This window comes from Ceratotherium simum, chromosome 3, assembly GCF_057802395.1.
Source record: "Ceratotherium simum simum isolate JZ-2026a chromosome 3, ASM5780239v1, whole genome shotgun sequence".
Classification (NCBI taxonomy): Eukaryota; Metazoa; Chordata; class Mammalia; order Perissodactyla; family Rhinocerotidae; genus Ceratotherium; species Ceratotherium simum.
This window is the reverse complement of record NC_141902.1, coordinates 39,489,017-39,505,373: the sequence shown is the minus strand read 5'-3', so window position 1 is coordinate 39,505,373 and position 16,357 is coordinate 39,489,017. Positions and strand designations below refer to the sequence as shown.

Below are 16,357 nucleotides of genomic sequence, written 5' to 3'. Positions count from 1 at the left end.
ATTATTTATTTAATTTTTTTGTGAGGAAGATCAGCCCTGTGCTAACATCTGCCACTCCTCCTCTTTTTTTTTTTTTTTTTTTTTTTTGCTGAGGAAGACTGGCCCTGGGCTAACATCTGTGCCCATCGTCCTCCACTTTATATGGGACGCTGCCACAGCATGGCTTGCCAAGAGGTGCATTGGTGCGCGCCCGGGATCCGAACCGGCGAACCTCGGGCCACCGCAGCAGAGCATGTGCACTTAACTGCTTGCACCACCGGAAGGCCCCAATATATCTCAATTTTAAAAAACTGATGAAAAAAAGAATGACTTAAGGATGAGGAAAGAATATCTGCAAAAAAAATAGTCAAGTAAAAGAAAAAAGTATGAGTAAGAATCAAAAGGAAGATGGGAAGGAAAACATTAATTTTGTAGCTTTTCCTATGCCAAACAATTTTCTGTCACAGTATAAAATCTGTTAGAGATTTAGTTAAAATAAATTATAGTAACTATAGAGTAGGTGCCCCTGAAATATAAAACTTATATTTTATATTCAATGGATTACCTTCTTTCTTCTCTAGGAAGAAAAATAGTGGTTGGAAAACAGGATAGAACAACCACATTAAGAAATATACCCAATGCCCTTTTTCACTAAGATCCAAGTCCAGTCTGTGTTTACAGCAACTTCTTGGCATTCTGAAAACATGCTTTTGCATATTTTTAAAAGGAAAAAAGAGTCCAAGTTTTCTTTTTCATAATGAGACAAAATTATTTATTTATTCATTCATTTTTTATTTTATTTTATTTTTTTAATTTTTGTGAGGAAGATCAGCCCTGAGCTAACATCTGCCAATCCTCCTTTTTTTGCTGAGGAAGACTGGCCCTGGACTAACAACCATGCCCATCTTCCTCTACTTTATATGGGACACTGCCACAGCATGGCTTGACAAGTGGTGCGTCAGTGCGTGCCCGGGATCCGAACCGGCAAACCCCAGGCCGCCACAGCAGAACCCGCAAAATTATTTTTTTAAACTGGCACTCCTAGCTATTAATAAGTGGTGCAAGAGAAAGTGAAACCTAAATAAGGCAACATCAAAATCATTATTGAGTATACTTGAAAACACTGAACTGGTGTTAGAGACTTAAAATGGTCATTATTATATTATACATTATAATAATAATGGTCACTATTATTAGAAAATGGTATTATACATTTCTAATAATAAATCTTAATGCTACATTTTAAAATATGTATAGTTTAAAAACTAAAGGCCAAAAATGTAAACGTTTACCCCATTTTAATGAGATCAAATAAAAATGTGTAAACAAATATTACAAGTGATTTTATTTGCCTTTTACAATAATGTATTTTCTAAATTTTCTATAGGAAGCACTTTATTACTTTTAACATTAGAAAAGTTATAAACACACTGGTTTTGTAGACAGGTTTCAGAATACTTTCTAACTTCATTAACAGCAAAAGTCTATGAGATAACCATAAACTTTTCATTGATAACGAAAAACTCCAAAAGATAAAAAATGTTGCAAGCTCCAAATGACTTAAAAAATATTGATATAAACAGTATTTTTCTAGCATCCAGAATGTCTGTGGGTATTTCAATTCCCACTCCTTTAAAATTAAAGTTGTCTTGACCAGCATTTAAGAAAAGAAAATGCTGATTTTTAAATACCGAAACTCTCAAAAGATAATGTAATATGTACAAAAAATTTTAAATATTCCTAGTCTTTGGCCTTTTTCCACTTTTAGCAATCTAGAAGAAAATCACAGCTACAGACAAAAATACATTAGTTCCAGTATTATTTATAATGTTAAAAAAAATTGAAGTGATCTAAATAACCAGTGATGGGGGATTTGACTGAATAAGTATGTTATAGCTACATGATAGAATGTTATTCAGCCATTAAAAATTATTTTTGAGGCCCAGCCCAGTGGTGCAGTAGTTAAGTTCGTGCGCTTCACTTTGGTGGCCTGGGGTTCGCAGGTTCGGATCCGGGGCGTGGACCTACGTATCACCTATCAAGCCAAGCTGTGGCAGGTGTCCCACATACAAAACAGAGGAAGATGGGCACGGACGTTAGCTCAGGGCTAATCTTCCTCAGCAAAAAGAGGAGGACGGGCAACAGATGTTAGCTCAGAGCTGTTCTTCCCCACCAAAAAAAAGAAAACAGAAGTCCTGAAGCAGTGAAGAAATCTGTTTAACTTTGGCTAGCCCAGTCAAATGCAGATGACCATAAAATTCTTCCAAGAATACTTTTATTAATCCCAAGGAACCAGGGTTCCATGGAACACTATTTGAAAATACCAGCCTGAAAATTTGAAAATACCAGCTGAAAGAAATTTCAGCTTATTTAGCCAATTATCTGGGAGCAAAGTTTCTGTTTAATTTTCATCTCAGAGAATTGTCTCTGAAGAGAAATAAACCTCAGAGACCATCTAGTCCAACTTCTTTATGCTAAGAGAATGAAATGCAACTCTTTTGGCTCCTAGGTTCTTCCTGTAATACACAGTCTTACTAGGGGAAGTAGGGTGGACCTTCTTGGAATAGACTTCATGGTAGCTGAGGAAGAGAAAGCAGTCTTTCGCAGAGGCCCATGGTCTTAGGAGGGCAAGCTAGACCAGGGCCAAGTGAAGAGGGAACCTATAGGTGAGGGCTGTTAGAAGAGAATGGAGTGAAAACTACCATCTAGCTATGGTGACCTCCCCAGGGGAGTTGAAAACTCCCTTACGCTGACTGATGGAGCACTGAGGAGTCAGCAGCTTGCCTAGTCTGAAGTCTTGGCAGAAAGGCACCCAAGTCCTAGAATACATCCCTGTTAATTCACTCCACATTTTTCAAGCATCTACTATCAAGTAAGGGAACATATTTTGATGTCAAGAAAACTACCTTTGTTTCTTTTGAAATGTGTATTTTATGATACATTGTAGTTAGGATATAGAAAATAAAGCACTCTTCTCCACTGCCTTCAAACATATAGTTTTCCTTTTCACTTTTTTCAGTTTTCTAATTGTTTTATGCATATAAATTTTGCCTCTCTACAGGACTAAAGTTTTCTTAGCTTAATGCTAAGACCATCTGAACTACTGTCAAGGCCTAGTTGGGTTGAATACGATTTCAGTTATTATTAATTCTCCTGTGACTAAGATTGATACTTCTAGATAAGGTGAGATAATTTAATAAACTGTGTTGAATGAGCACAACACAGTGGTTAATAACAGACTCTGAGGTCAGACAGACCCTGAGTTCATCCTAGCTTTGATACGCAGGCAATTTACTGTTTACAGGCAAATTACCTATTCACGTCTGTTTCCTCATTCGTTAGGTAACAGTTCTACCTAACAGGTTGTTTCAGAAACAAAATCAGTTAATGTACATAAAGTGCCTAGCCCAGTGCCTAGCACAGAGTAAAGACTCATGAAATGACAATTATTAATGAACTGAGCATTTATACTCATGTTATTTGTTATGTTCTCTATCTGTGGTATCTAACTCTGGGTATCAGAATGTGTGAGAAGCTGATCAGAAAGCTTCTAGGTGAACTTAGAATCAGAACCAAAATACTTGGATGGTTGGGGTGAATATTTTATTCAGGCAGGGTAAAGCCTTGCCAATCATCCCCACCTCATACTTGGTATCTCATGTCGTGAGTTACTAGGTGCCATTCTAGGCACCTAATGAAATACAAGTATATGCACAATACACCTAAGCAGCTCTTTCTTGAAGACTCTAAAGATGAACAATGGAGAAAGAATGGAAGAAAGGATTACAGTAAATAAAGTAGAAATTCAGATATGAACCATCACTTACTGGGTAAACGAATTTAGTTTCTTGTTAGGAATATATTTCTTGCTCTTAGATTCCATTTTCAATACGAAATGTTAAAAACGTTCACACAAAAAAAGGAAGGAAAATGTTCACACATACACTCAACAAGTATGAGTACATAGTATTCCAAAACACTGTAGGGCCGGCCCTGTGGCTTGGTGGTTAAGTGCGCGCGCTGCAATGCTGGTGGCCCGGGTTCGGATCCCGGGTGCGCATCGAGGCACCACTTCTCCGTCCATCCTGAGGCCGAGTCCCACATACAGCAACTAGAAGGATGTGCAGCTATGACATACAACTATCTACTGGGGCTTTGGGGGGAAAAAATAAAATAAATAAAATCTTAAAAAAAAAAAAAAAAAAAAAACAAAACACTGTAAATACTCTAGGTTAGGCCAAAAAGAATCCATGCTTTGATTAGGAAATTTAATTCTTCATGAAGGCATTTAGATGAAAGTCATATTTACGTTAAGGTTAGTTTCCTCCTTTGACTTCCTCTCTCAAGTTTCCTTTCTACTTCCTTCTACAGGAACAACTTTAACCATTCTTATACTGAAGCCCAAAAACTATGCAAATATAAGAAGTACACCACTGAACCATATCTATTAAACATCTTGGTTTCCAAGAGCACTGAAGCACATGATTCAAGACAGATATCATACTGCTGAGTGAGAAAGTACCACTAAAAATCACAAACCAAAAAGACCAAAATTATACTTCGGTTTTACAGAAGCACCTATTATTACTTAACTGCTTGATGTCCAAGGCCTAGTTTTCAAGTCCTGCTCAACCTCGGAACTTCCACAATTCTACTCTAAGGGACCAGGGTGTAATCCTGGGGAGGTAGATCTAGACGTGATTATAATCAATTATATCGACCCTGTCTTAAAAAAGCCTGTGGGAACAGAAAAGGGATGCTCTATATGAAAGCTAAGAAAGAGGCTCAAGAATGCAGCATTCATTCTCCAGGGAAGAGAGGCACACAATCTGGCAGACATAAGTATGGTATCAGCCAGGAAGATGCCAAGTTGAGACAGGGATGACTGGCAAGGCTTCATCTTGCCTGAATGAAATATTCACCCAAACCATCCAAGTATTTTGGCTCTGACTCCAAGCTCACCTAGAAGCTTTCTGGTTAGCTTCTCAAACATTCTGATACTAAGAGTCAGATGCCACAGATAGAGAACATAAGCACTCAGGTCCCTGGAAAAGAATATCCCCCCAAAGTAGATTAAAAGAGTGGCATTCTAGTTTATACAAAAGGCAATACAGTGTAGTGGTTAAGTGCCCAATATTTGGAGGCATAATGGTTTCAAATCCTGACTACTGATTACTTAACCTCTCTGTGCTTCAGTTTTCTCATTAAATAAGGATATAGTGCTTACTTCAAGTGCTGTTACAAGGATTGAGCTAATTCATGCAAAGCATTTAGAACTCTGGCTGGCACACAGTGCTCAATAAAGCTATTATAATTTTTCACAATAATTATTAAATATCTCTCATGTTTTTGACTTGGGAATCAAAATCCAAGCAAGATCAATTTTTTTAAAAACCGCGATTTTTAGGGGCTGGCCCAGTGGCGTAGTGGTTAAGTTCGCATGCTCCGCTTTGGTGGCCTGGGGTTTGGATCCCAGACACGGACCTACGTTCCGCTTATCAAGCCATGCTGTGGCAGTCGTCCCACATATAAAGTTGAGGAAGACGGGCATGGATGTTAGCCCAGGGCCAATCTTCCTCAGCAAAAAGAGGAGGATTGGCAACAGATGTTAGTTCAGGGCTAACCTTCCTCACCAAAAAACAAAACAAAACAAAAATTGTGATTTTAGACTATCAAAGAAGTGTCACAATGTAAGGCCTCAGTAGTCATGCAGGAATATAACGTGTGTATGTGTGTGCATGTATATAGAGGGGGCAGGGTTGCTTTAAAAGGCAGACAGGAGACAGGTTGTGAAGGGCTTTGTACACTATACCAAGAAGTGTGGATTTTATTTTATAAGCATCGTGAGGCCATCTAAAGGAAATCTCAGTTGTCAAAACATTGTTAAAATAAATTTAAAACAAACTTTAAATCCAAGTTACAGAACTCACAAAAATCAACAAGATGAGGGAATTCCAGAAAAATATAGAGATCAGTGATTTAAATATTTTAGTTGCAATAAAACCTAAATTGAATCAAAATCAAACTGTCAGTGAATTTAAATGAGTGCAAACAGAACCTCACCTCCAACCCCAATACCACAAAAAGAACAGTACATGCTGTTTCCTGGCTCCACAATCCACTTCCTCCAATTGTTGGAGGCACTGGATCCATCTGTTTCAAGCCTCTACCCACCATGACAAAGAAAAGACCAGTCCTTGTCATCAACTCCTCTGTCAAGCTACAGACCTGGAAACAAAATATGGCACTGGAATAAAAAGTTCAGCATTCTTGAATGCAAGCAACATCATATATTATAAATGCTAACTAACACATACACAATGCAGAGTACAAATACACCTAAAAACAGATATCCAGAATGTTTAGGACATAGGAACCAAAGAAGGAAAAGAAAATGCCTTAATTCAGAAGAAAAAAAATGAAAGGCAGCTGATTTCACAAAAATGTCAAAGAGCAAACATCCTCTTTTTCTCTTTTGCTATTACAATCTACTTTCATTTGGTAAAACCAGATAAGTAAGTTTGCTAGAACTGTGTTAACAATAATGAATGCCATCACAGGGCTCACAGAATTTTGAAGTTCTTAGAGTTTAGGCAGTCCAATCTTTACTTCATTTTAAAAATGAGTAGATTAGACCCAAAACAGTATTTTCCAAAGGGCAGAGCAACAACAAGAGATGATTTTAGCTGTTATATAAGCAATAGTTATGTACTTAATAGTTATGTATTTATTATAATGTGTACTAGAAAAAATATTATAAAATACACAAAACTAGAAAGTATTATAAAATACAACAAGACCATGATTTCGTAGATTATCACTTTGGAAGAGGGTAATGTTCAAAAAAAGTCTATTAAAAATACGAAGTAAAATAACACAGACGATCCTCTAAAAGGCAAAATTTATGATGGTGGTATGGTTCATGATAAATGAAGTACTGACAGCTGTTCCACGAGCAACAGGGCCTGTTTTGTTGTTTGTTTGCTTTCTTCTTGATTTAAGCTTGTGTTGAATGATTAGAAAAAATGTGACCTTTAGTTAAGTGAGCTTGTTAGTATACTTAAGTTCTTTTAGAGTAAAAGAAACAAAGGCTAAGATCCATACAAATATTCTACTGTTCATAGGAAACAGTGTAATAAGGTTAAGAAAATAATAGCACAATAAGTCAGTCCTATTCTGGAACTAAGATAACAGCAACTTTCTAGTGCATATCCACATACCACAAGCACTTAAAAAAAAAAAAAGCCCTAGCAACAATGATAAATATTTAAGCTGTAGGCTAAGTTATATGATCATTTTATTTACTTTCACATGACCTGTCAAAAGAGAATGGTAATGTGAGGTGTTTCTCCTGTTTCTCCTAATATTTGCTAGTATTTATACGAATGTGGTCTTTTTCATTACCTCTTGCCAAAGGAACAAATGACAAGGATCACTGGATGCCTTAGGCATCAACTTTGCTGGTGGCAAAAATATTAATTTTTAAAAATTTTACTATGAGACATTTTAAGATTAGATCTCAGAGTATTCTAGCTAATGATGTCTCATGCATTTCAAGTGTGGTATTTTCCAGGCTACGGAGGAACGTGAGAGAACCAAGTAAAACAGGTAAGATTGTACTTTCCTAGAAAGCATGGACTCTCCAATGCCATGAACCTCAGAGATCTTCTTCAGACAACTAATTCACAGTTATCTGATCACTGTGGTCACCATACAGTCTATTAATCCCCACCACAGCAAACCTCTGGAGGTCGGGGGTGAGGGAGTGAGAGTTTACCTCCGCTCGGTTTCAAGAAAGGGTCCAGAGAACCACCATCCCGCCACCCTGCCTGTGCCGGCCTCTCGACAGTCTCCTGGCGCCTCGCGTCCTCGCTCCGGGCCCGACCTGCCCAGTCCGAGCCAGAGCCCCGCTCCTCCCCTAAAGCCCGATCCTACCAACTTTTCAACCGTCATGATATACTCTTTCTCCTTCGGACATGATCCCAACCTTCACCTCGGCCAGCTCCCTCAGCCCCACTCCTGGAGACTCACCACGCAGTTCGGCCACTCCTCTGCGGCCTCGGCAGCTCGGACACCCCCAGACTGGACTGGGACCTGCCCCTTCTTGCGCCTGCGCACGCCGGCCTCACACGCCTGCGCACTTCCCTGGCGCCGCGGGTGCGGCCACACCCCTGCAGCTGGAGCCAATCACGGTGCGGGGGGTTTAAATCTCCCTGCCACGCAGGCGAGGAGCCTGGGGACTCACCCGTTAACCGGATAATTCGAGTCCCGCTTGTAGGTGGGAAGTGTTCAAGCAACAAACATTTACATGTACCGTACTGAGGGCAAACTGCCAGGCACTGTGCGGGATGAACACTGAGGAAAAGAAAGCGAATAGAATGCCTTCCCTGCCCTCTAGGGTCTTTTGATCTGTCTAGACTGGGAGATAGATATGTAAATAAATTATAGTGGATAGAATATAGTGCATGGCATATAGAAAATCCGAGGCGCCGCTGGCGCACAGTGAACACAGTGCCTTATTCTTAGGGGTGTCTGGATGGGTTCCCGGGGGAAATGACTTTTGAGTCATGAAGGATAAGTAGGAGTTCCCCCGGAAGTCCGGGAGGGAGGGAGACTATTTTCCAGACTGTGAGAACAGCGTATGCCAAGAAGAACATAGCGCCTTCTGGAAATTACTTGTAGTTCATCCTGGTTAGAGGTTTAGAGCTCATCGTATATCTCCAGGTGAAGGGGGAATAAGCTTTAAAAAGTTGGCAATTGCCAGATCTTGGGAGGTCTTGCATTTTTGGACTAGTGACCCTGCACTTTATACTGTGATCACTGAGAGCTACTGAAGGGTTTTAAGCAGGTCTGGGAACTCTTCCAGGCACCTCTAAAAATAAAGCACAGTGCTGGGGGGGAAAAAAGTGCTTTAAAGAGGGAATATTCTATTCCTAAGGGGTCAAGGAAGATGAAGCCTGAGAAATATCTTTTGAATTTAGTAACACAGAGATCATTAGTGATCTTAGTGAAAGCTATCTGTTGGGATGAAGTTGAAAAATAGATTGCAGTAGTTTGGAGAGAGGGGAGATACAGAAATGGGGACAGGTTGTAGAAAGCTTTTGGAAAGTTTGGCCTTGAGGGTAGGAGGGAAAGGGATGACAAGGGGTCAAAGTTTTTTGTTTCTATTTCTTGGATTTTTTGTTAGAATTAAGGCAGGAGAAACTTAAGCATGATAGGGAATATGCAACTGAGAAAAAACAGTTGAATAAAGAGAAGTGCTAGTTAGTAGGTAAAGATCTTCAGAGGGTAAGAATGGAGGCAATCCAGAGCACTGATGGGGGGGACAGTCTTAGAAGAGAGATCTTCTCAATTATAATGAGAGGAAGTATGTGTCTGTAAGTTTGTATGTTTAGTAACAGGAAGTTAAAGAAGTTCTCATCTGATCACCTCTGTTTTCTCTGTGAAGTAGGAGATGAGGTCATCTGCTGATAGAAAAGGAGTTGGGAATTTTAAGAAAGTGGAGAAGATTTGGAATGTTGTAGAAAGTGATAGAGCAAATTGACCAGAGGAAAGTAGTAGAACTGGTAAGCCATGTTGAGGGCCTGTATAAGATTGGGAAAAATGAACTCACCAGTTTCTGCCCTCCTGCATAGATTTCTCAAGCAGTAATCACTTCTTGAGGTAGAAGTGGAGAAAATGTATGGTTGAGTTCATTTAGGGTTGGGATGGTCACTGGCATAATGCCATGGTTCTCAACCAGGGACATTTTCCTTTTTTGCTCTCCAGAAGACATTTGGCAATGTCTGGAGACATTTTGATTATCAAGATGGTGGGGGGGGGCATGTAAGGGGGCACTACAGGCATCTGGTGTCCAGGGATGCTGATAAATAGCCTAAAATGCACAGGAGAGCACAGGATCTATCTCCAAAATGTCAATAGTGCCAAGGCAAGGTTGAGAAACCATGATCTAGGATTACCTTGACGCTCACCAACAGCTGACCTTGGTCTTCTACAAGCTTTTCGTTGGACTATGGTCCAGAGCTTATAGGGTAAAGCAGTTCTTCCATTGCTTGCCTTTAAAGGAGAGTAGAATGAGCAGCATACCTCAGACCTTGAGTGTTTCAAGGACTTGTGATGTCACAAACACAGAATGGGAATAGTTCCTCAATCCTCTAGAAGCAAATCTGGATTTACACAGAGATGAAGGGAGCTGCTTACTTTGATCTGAGGCATTGAAGGTCTTGTTAAACATAGATATTATTAGAAGTTCAACAATATAGGAGGAGTAACACTTCACAAATTATCAACCTTAATGTAATTTGGTTTATCTCACTAGTTTTAGTCACTAAAATAGGATCCCGAGAGAATGGGTATGGGCTAAGTTTAATATATATAATTAATATAAATTAATATTAATAATTAATATAAATACATTAAGTATTAATAAGAATGTAATTATTAGTATTAATGGATTATCTGCTCTGTGATAGGCACCATTATGGATAGGCACTTGACCTATGTTATGTCATTTAATCCTAGCAACACCTTGAGTGATATCCTAATTTTAACTCTGAGGAAAGTGAGGTTCCAAGAAAATTTGTAATTTACACAAAGTCACAAAGTACTAGTATCCAGGTCAAAATTGGAACTCAGGTCTGTGTGTTCTAAAGCTCTTGCACCTTCCATTAAGCTTCAGTAAATTTTAGAAGGAAGGAGTGGTTGGCAATGTAGCGGAAACAGTTGCCACCGCCTAAAGGGAATGGTGGAGACAGGAAGAGACTAGGAGCAAGAGCGAGGCCCGGAAAGAGAAAGAGAATGAAAAAGGAACCGGGAGGCTGCTCACAGGAGCGTGCAGCGCAGCGGACTAACTTCGCAAGCCTGCCTGCCTTTTGTCTTCTCCCATTCTTTTAGAGTACATAAAACCTTTTCCCCCTGTGTCCGTTGTTCACTTTCGTGAGTTCAAATAAAGCTAGATTATTGAGAAAGGCGGACCTCAAAGAAAAAAAAAAAAGAGAGGGGAGCGCTACGGCGGCGGTGTGCGCTTGCGCGCTGGCGGCGGCGGCGGCGGCAGCGGAGCCCGGAGGGGAGCCGGTTCGGAGCGGGCCGCCGGGCCCCAAACCGAGGGGGCGTCTGGGGCGTCAGGGAGCTCCCTCGTCTGGGCCTCGGCGGCCTGATGGAGTAAGAGGGGTCGCCTGTGAGTGTGAGTATCGAGGGGCCGAGCTGCGTTGAGGCGTATCGGAGCCCGAGGGGCCTGGTGGTCTGCCCCTTAGGGAGGTTTGGGGCTGCAGGACGCGGCCGGATCTCTGCTCCTGCAGGCCGCGGCGCAGGGGCAACCCGGTCGTCCCCTTTCCCCGAGCCGCGCGGGTTTACGGGCAGGCGGTGCTTCTGGCTTCGCGGTACAGATTCTCGCGGGGGCGTTCCGGCTCTGCTCCCAGCCGGAAACGTGGCGGCAGAGCCTTGACCTTTAGGGGAGGCTGCTGACCTCCTTCGGCCTTTGGTGCCGCAGGGAGCCCATAGAGTCAAGGTGCTTAAAGGCCTACGGGTCTCCGGCCAGGAACACCTTTCGACCACTTGTGACTTACAGCCTCCGTTCTTTTTCCTTCTTCCGTCTTCTCTCCTTATGGGATGCGTCTTAATAATAGCTATTAATTATGGAGCGCTTACTATGTGTCAATTTAGTATTTAGTCCGAATCTGGGTGCGTAATTATGGAGAGGAAATGCTTTGCACCCCACTCCCCCTTCAATCTGCTCGATTTAATTATCTTTGAGAGTCAGAACCATCTTTTGAGATTAAGCTATCTTGTTGGGAAGTTTGAGATTTCCATGACTCTTAGCAATTTGGGACTGCCATCCTGGTTAAGGGAAGTTCTTCTCTTACCTACCAAGAGAGTGGTTTATCCACCATAATGGTTTATATCGAATTTACTCAAGCCAGAATAACTTTGGAGCACTTACTAAGAGCTTAGTACTGTGCTAAACCCTATAGGAAATCTTAAAATTAGTTTTAAGCTCTTTCTCAACTTTAGTCGTGAATCAAATAATGGAAGATAATATTTAGATTCAACTAGGATTTATTTAGCACCTACTTCACCTACCACAGATACACTCAGGTCTGTCACAAAAAATTAATGAGATATTGTAACGGAAGGCGGTTTTTTGGAGCACATTTTAGATGAGGTCGCTGAGAGTTTGATGGTAATTTGCTTAAGCTAGTTTAGCTAGGGTTAAGTAGTGAAATTCACATACAGTGCCAAAGCTAATCTTTTTGCTGCTACACCAAGTTAGATATTTCAAGCACTTCTGCTGAGAAGCAACTGCATTCCAATTACAGTTTGTAGAGAACTATTGAGTCTAGAAAGTGGTAGCAGCCTTTAAAGGTACTTACTAGATGGTTTTTGAAGAGAACATCACAGTGGCTTGGAAGGAGGTAGAAAGTGTGAAGGAGTCTGATCAGGTTAGTTTGGAACCAGTTGCTTTGATTAAAAGGAAAATATTTAGAAAGGAAAAACTGTGAATTGTGATTGTTGTAGATCTAGGTTAGAGCACATGTAGTTTGAAGACTCCTGTAGAAGAGAAGCAAGGAATAATGGTGGGTGCTAGCCGACTTGGTTCTGGGACCAGGAATGGCTCAGTGAGAAGTGTACATATTGTGTGTTTTGTAATTGCAGCATCTTAGTGGGAAGTTTAGGATGAATTTGTGTACCCAGTGATTAAGAGCACCTAAGCAGACAAGTTACAAATGAAAACTCCATTTGCACATCCAGCATGCTAAATCTCTAATTGAAACCTTACAGTCAATTCGTGTTTTTTCCTACTTTTTTATTTTTTTTGTCTGAAAGAGACTGTCAAGAAATGAGAGTTCCTGAGTGTTGTCAGAAGAGGACTGGTTAAATAAATTATGCATCTGTTAGAAAGAATGAGCCAGCCTTCTGTGTGCAAATATTGAGTGAGTTCTAAGATATAGTAAGTGAAAAAAAGAAGTGCAAAAGAGAGTGTGCAGTTTGCATCCATTTGTGGTTTTTAAAAATATATGTATTTGCATATATATGCAAAGAATATCTGGAAGAATGCATAAACTGGTAACAGTGGCTGGAGGTGGAGGTGGCTAGGAAACGTGAGTGGGAGGGAAATAATTTTCTCTGTAAGCTTTTTTGTTTTATTTTTTATTATTAAAACTTTTAAACATCCAGAAAAGTAGAGAAAATACCGTATTGAACTCCTGTAAATCGATCACTCAGATTTTAAGATCTGTTAATATTTTGCATTATTTGCTTTTTTTTTTAACATTTTATTTATTTTTTTCCCCCCAAAGCCCCAGTAGATAGTTGTATGTCATAGCTGCACATCCTTCTAGTTGCTGTATGTGGGATGCAGCCTCAGCATGGCCAGAGAAGCGGTGCGTTGGTGCGTGCCTGGGATCCGAACCTGGGCCGCCAGTAGCGGAGCGCGCACACCCAACCGCTAAGCCACGGGGCCGGCCCATGCATTATTTGCTTTTATTCCTGACATTTCACCCCTAAATACTTTGATGTCACTAATAAAAAGAACATCTTCCTGCATAACCCAATATCATAATCACACTGAACAACAATTCCTCTATATTATCTAATACCCAATCCTTAACAATGTCCCCAAATTGTCCTCCCCTTTTTTTAACCATTTTTGACGCAATTCCCCCTCAAAATTTTTTTTTTATAATTTTATTTATTTATTTTCCCCCAAAGCCCCAGTAGATAGTTGTATGTCATAGTTGCACATTCTTCTAGTGCACATAGCTTCTAGTATGTGGGACGTGGCCTCAGCACGGCTGGAGAAGTGGTGTGTTAGTGTGCACCCGGGATCTGAACCCGGGCCGCCAGCAGCGGAGGGCGAACACTTAACTGCTAAGCCACAGGGCCGGCCCTCCCCTCAAAATTTATGAATTGCATTTGACTATTATGTCTCTTTAAGTCTTTTTTTTTTTTTTGGCGAGGAAGATTCGCCCTGAGCTAACATCCGTTGCCAATCCTCCTCTTTTTGCTGAGGAAAATTGGCCCTGGGCTAACATCAGTCCCCATCTTCCTCTGCTTTATATGTGGGACACCTGCCACAGCATGGCTTGATAAGTGGTGCGCAGGTCGGCACCCAGGATCTGAACCTGCGAACCCTGGGCCGCCAAAGTGGAGCGAGCAAACTTAACCATTACACCGCTGGGCTGGCCCTCTTCAAGTCTTTCTTTTTTAAATTAATTTATTTTTTCCCCCCAAAGCCCCAGTAGATAGTTGTATGCCATAGCTGCTCATCCTTCCAGTCGCTGTATGGGGGGCGCCACCTCAGCATAGCCATAGAAGCGGCGCGTTGCGTGCCCAGGATCCAAACCCGGGCCGCCAGCAGCAGAGCGCACGCACTTAACCGCTAAGCCACGTTGCCGGCCCTCTTCAAGTCTTTCTAAATCAGAACAGTTACCTTTTCTCTCTTTCCCTTTCTCTTTTTCATCATGACTTGTTGGAGAGAACTGGTCAGTTATCTGGATTTATCTGATTGATTCCTAGTGATATCATTTAAACTTGTTACCCACACTGGAAGGTAGAGCTAAATACTTGATTGGATTCAGGTTGAACACACTGGGGATGATATAATATGCCACGCTGGGGACTCTAGTTTTCCGCCTATTAATGATGCTGAGATTGATTAGTGAGTTCAGGTGGTGAGTCTGAGTCCGCCATTGTAAAATTGCATTTCTCCCCTTGAAACCAGCTGTAAGCCCTTTTGTACCTTTTAAATTTTGAAACAGCAACTAGTATTACCTATTCAAAATATAAATAATTACTTTTAAAAGGACAAAGCTCACTGCAGGCAATGGCTTCTTTTTTTAAATTAAACCCTTGATAACTAGGTGGCACTATTCTCATTTTATAGAAGAGGAAGTTGACGTTTGGAGAGATTAAAATTTACTCAAGGTGGTAGACCTATTAAGCACTTTTGTCTAATTCCAGGGACATGCTTTTTCCACCATATTTTGTAAACTATAAACTGGTATATAAATGTAAAATTCTTATTACTCTTAGTAGTTATGCTACTTGTCCCTTTGTATCTTTTTGGACACATAATCAGTATCTAATGAGGTTTGACTTTTTGGAGTATCAGTAAACCAGGATAGATCTATATAGTTTGATAGTCTGTAATGAGCCATTCTGAAAGTTCAAAATATGTGAAAGCCAAACCTCTTGATGATTTCTGGAGTTCCAAAAAAATTCCATACATGGAACCATTATGTAGTGTTGGTTCTTGGGCCTAAAGTCTTCTAGGTTTAAAAAAATATTATGAGTTTAAAAATATGTTTTTTTAAAAAATTTTATAAACAAGAATATATATATATTATTATTATCATTATTATTTTTGCTGAGGAAGATTCACCCTGAGCTGACATCTGTTGCCAATCCTATTTTTTGCTTGAGGAAGATTAGCCCTGAGCTAACATTTGTGCCAGTCTTCCTCCATTTTTTTGTACATAGGACACTGCCACAGCATGGCTTGGTGAGTGGAGTAGGTTGGCACCCGGGATCTGAACCTGCGAACCTGGGCCGCAAAAGTGGAGTGCACAGAACTTGAACCATTTGGCCATGGGGCTGGGCCGTACCTGTGTATTATTGCTTAAATTTTTGGAAAGTACAAAAGGATCTACAAGTGAAAAGTAAATCTCAGTTCTTTTTCCAGAGGCAATGACTTAACCGGTTTCTTGGATATCCTGCTACATGTGTATATGTCATCAGGGTAAATTCTGACATTCATATATAGAAGTATCTTAGTAGTATAACCTAAAATAATGCTGTTGAAGGTTATACTCCAGTTTTTATTGTTTATTCCAAACATCTTTGCAAATTAGTATTCATTCATTCAACAAATATTGAATATCTATTCTATACCAGATGGTGTGCCAGGTAGTGGGAATAAAATGATGAACAAGACAGACATTCTGCTAGCTGTCATGGAGCTTACACTCTATTGGGAGATATAGTCATTAAGTAAATAACTATACTAATAACTAAATATAGCAAAGATTTAGTACCTGCTTTGTGCAAAATGCTTTATATGGATTTTCTCCTTTATTCCTCGTAAGATCCCTGTGACATTGGTAAAGATATTATTTTATTTTATAAATGTGGAAACTGAAGCACAGAAAGATTAATTACTTGCACAAGACACACAGCTAGTAAGTGATAGAGCCAGGTTTCAAACATAAGCGGTCTGGCTACAGAGATCTGGCTCTCTTCCTTTACCCGAATGCAGTGGTTTTCGTTGAGTTTGGAATCATCCTCCAGGGAGGTTTGGAAATTTGTAGGAGTGTTTTTTCATTTCAAAATAATTGGGAGGGTGGCACTGACTGTAGTGGATGGAGATCAAGGATGTTAGATA

The 16,357-nt window shown here is 40.4% G+C and overlaps 2 protein-coding genes across 5 annotated transcripts in view; one reads left to right on the top strand and one right to left on the bottom strand.

The window, feature by feature from the left end:
• Positions 1–8,096, bottom strand: part of SNAP23 (synaptosome associated protein 23) — a 32,012-nt gene extending 23,916 nt beyond the window's left edge. For 2 of the 3 annotated variants that reach the window (XM_087425901.1, XM_087425916.1), the window contains exon 1: positions 8,011–8,096. The gene's annotated coding sequence lies outside the window, so the exon portion shown is untranslated. Of the gene's footprint in view, positions 1–6,042; positions 6,208–8,010 lie in introns of all 3 variants that reach the window. The other variant, XM_087425908.1, reaches the window with a different exon arrangement.
• Positions 8,097–10,997: 2,901 nt separating this feature from the next.
• Positions 10,998–16,357, top strand: part of ZNF106 (zinc finger protein 106) — a 61,613-nt gene continuing 56,253 nt past the window's right edge. For both annotated transcript variants that reach the window (XM_087425854.1, XM_004421468.3), the window contains exon 1: positions 10,998–11,161. The gene's annotated coding sequence lies outside the window, so the exon portion shown is untranslated. The remainder of the gene's footprint in view (positions 11,162–16,357) is intronic.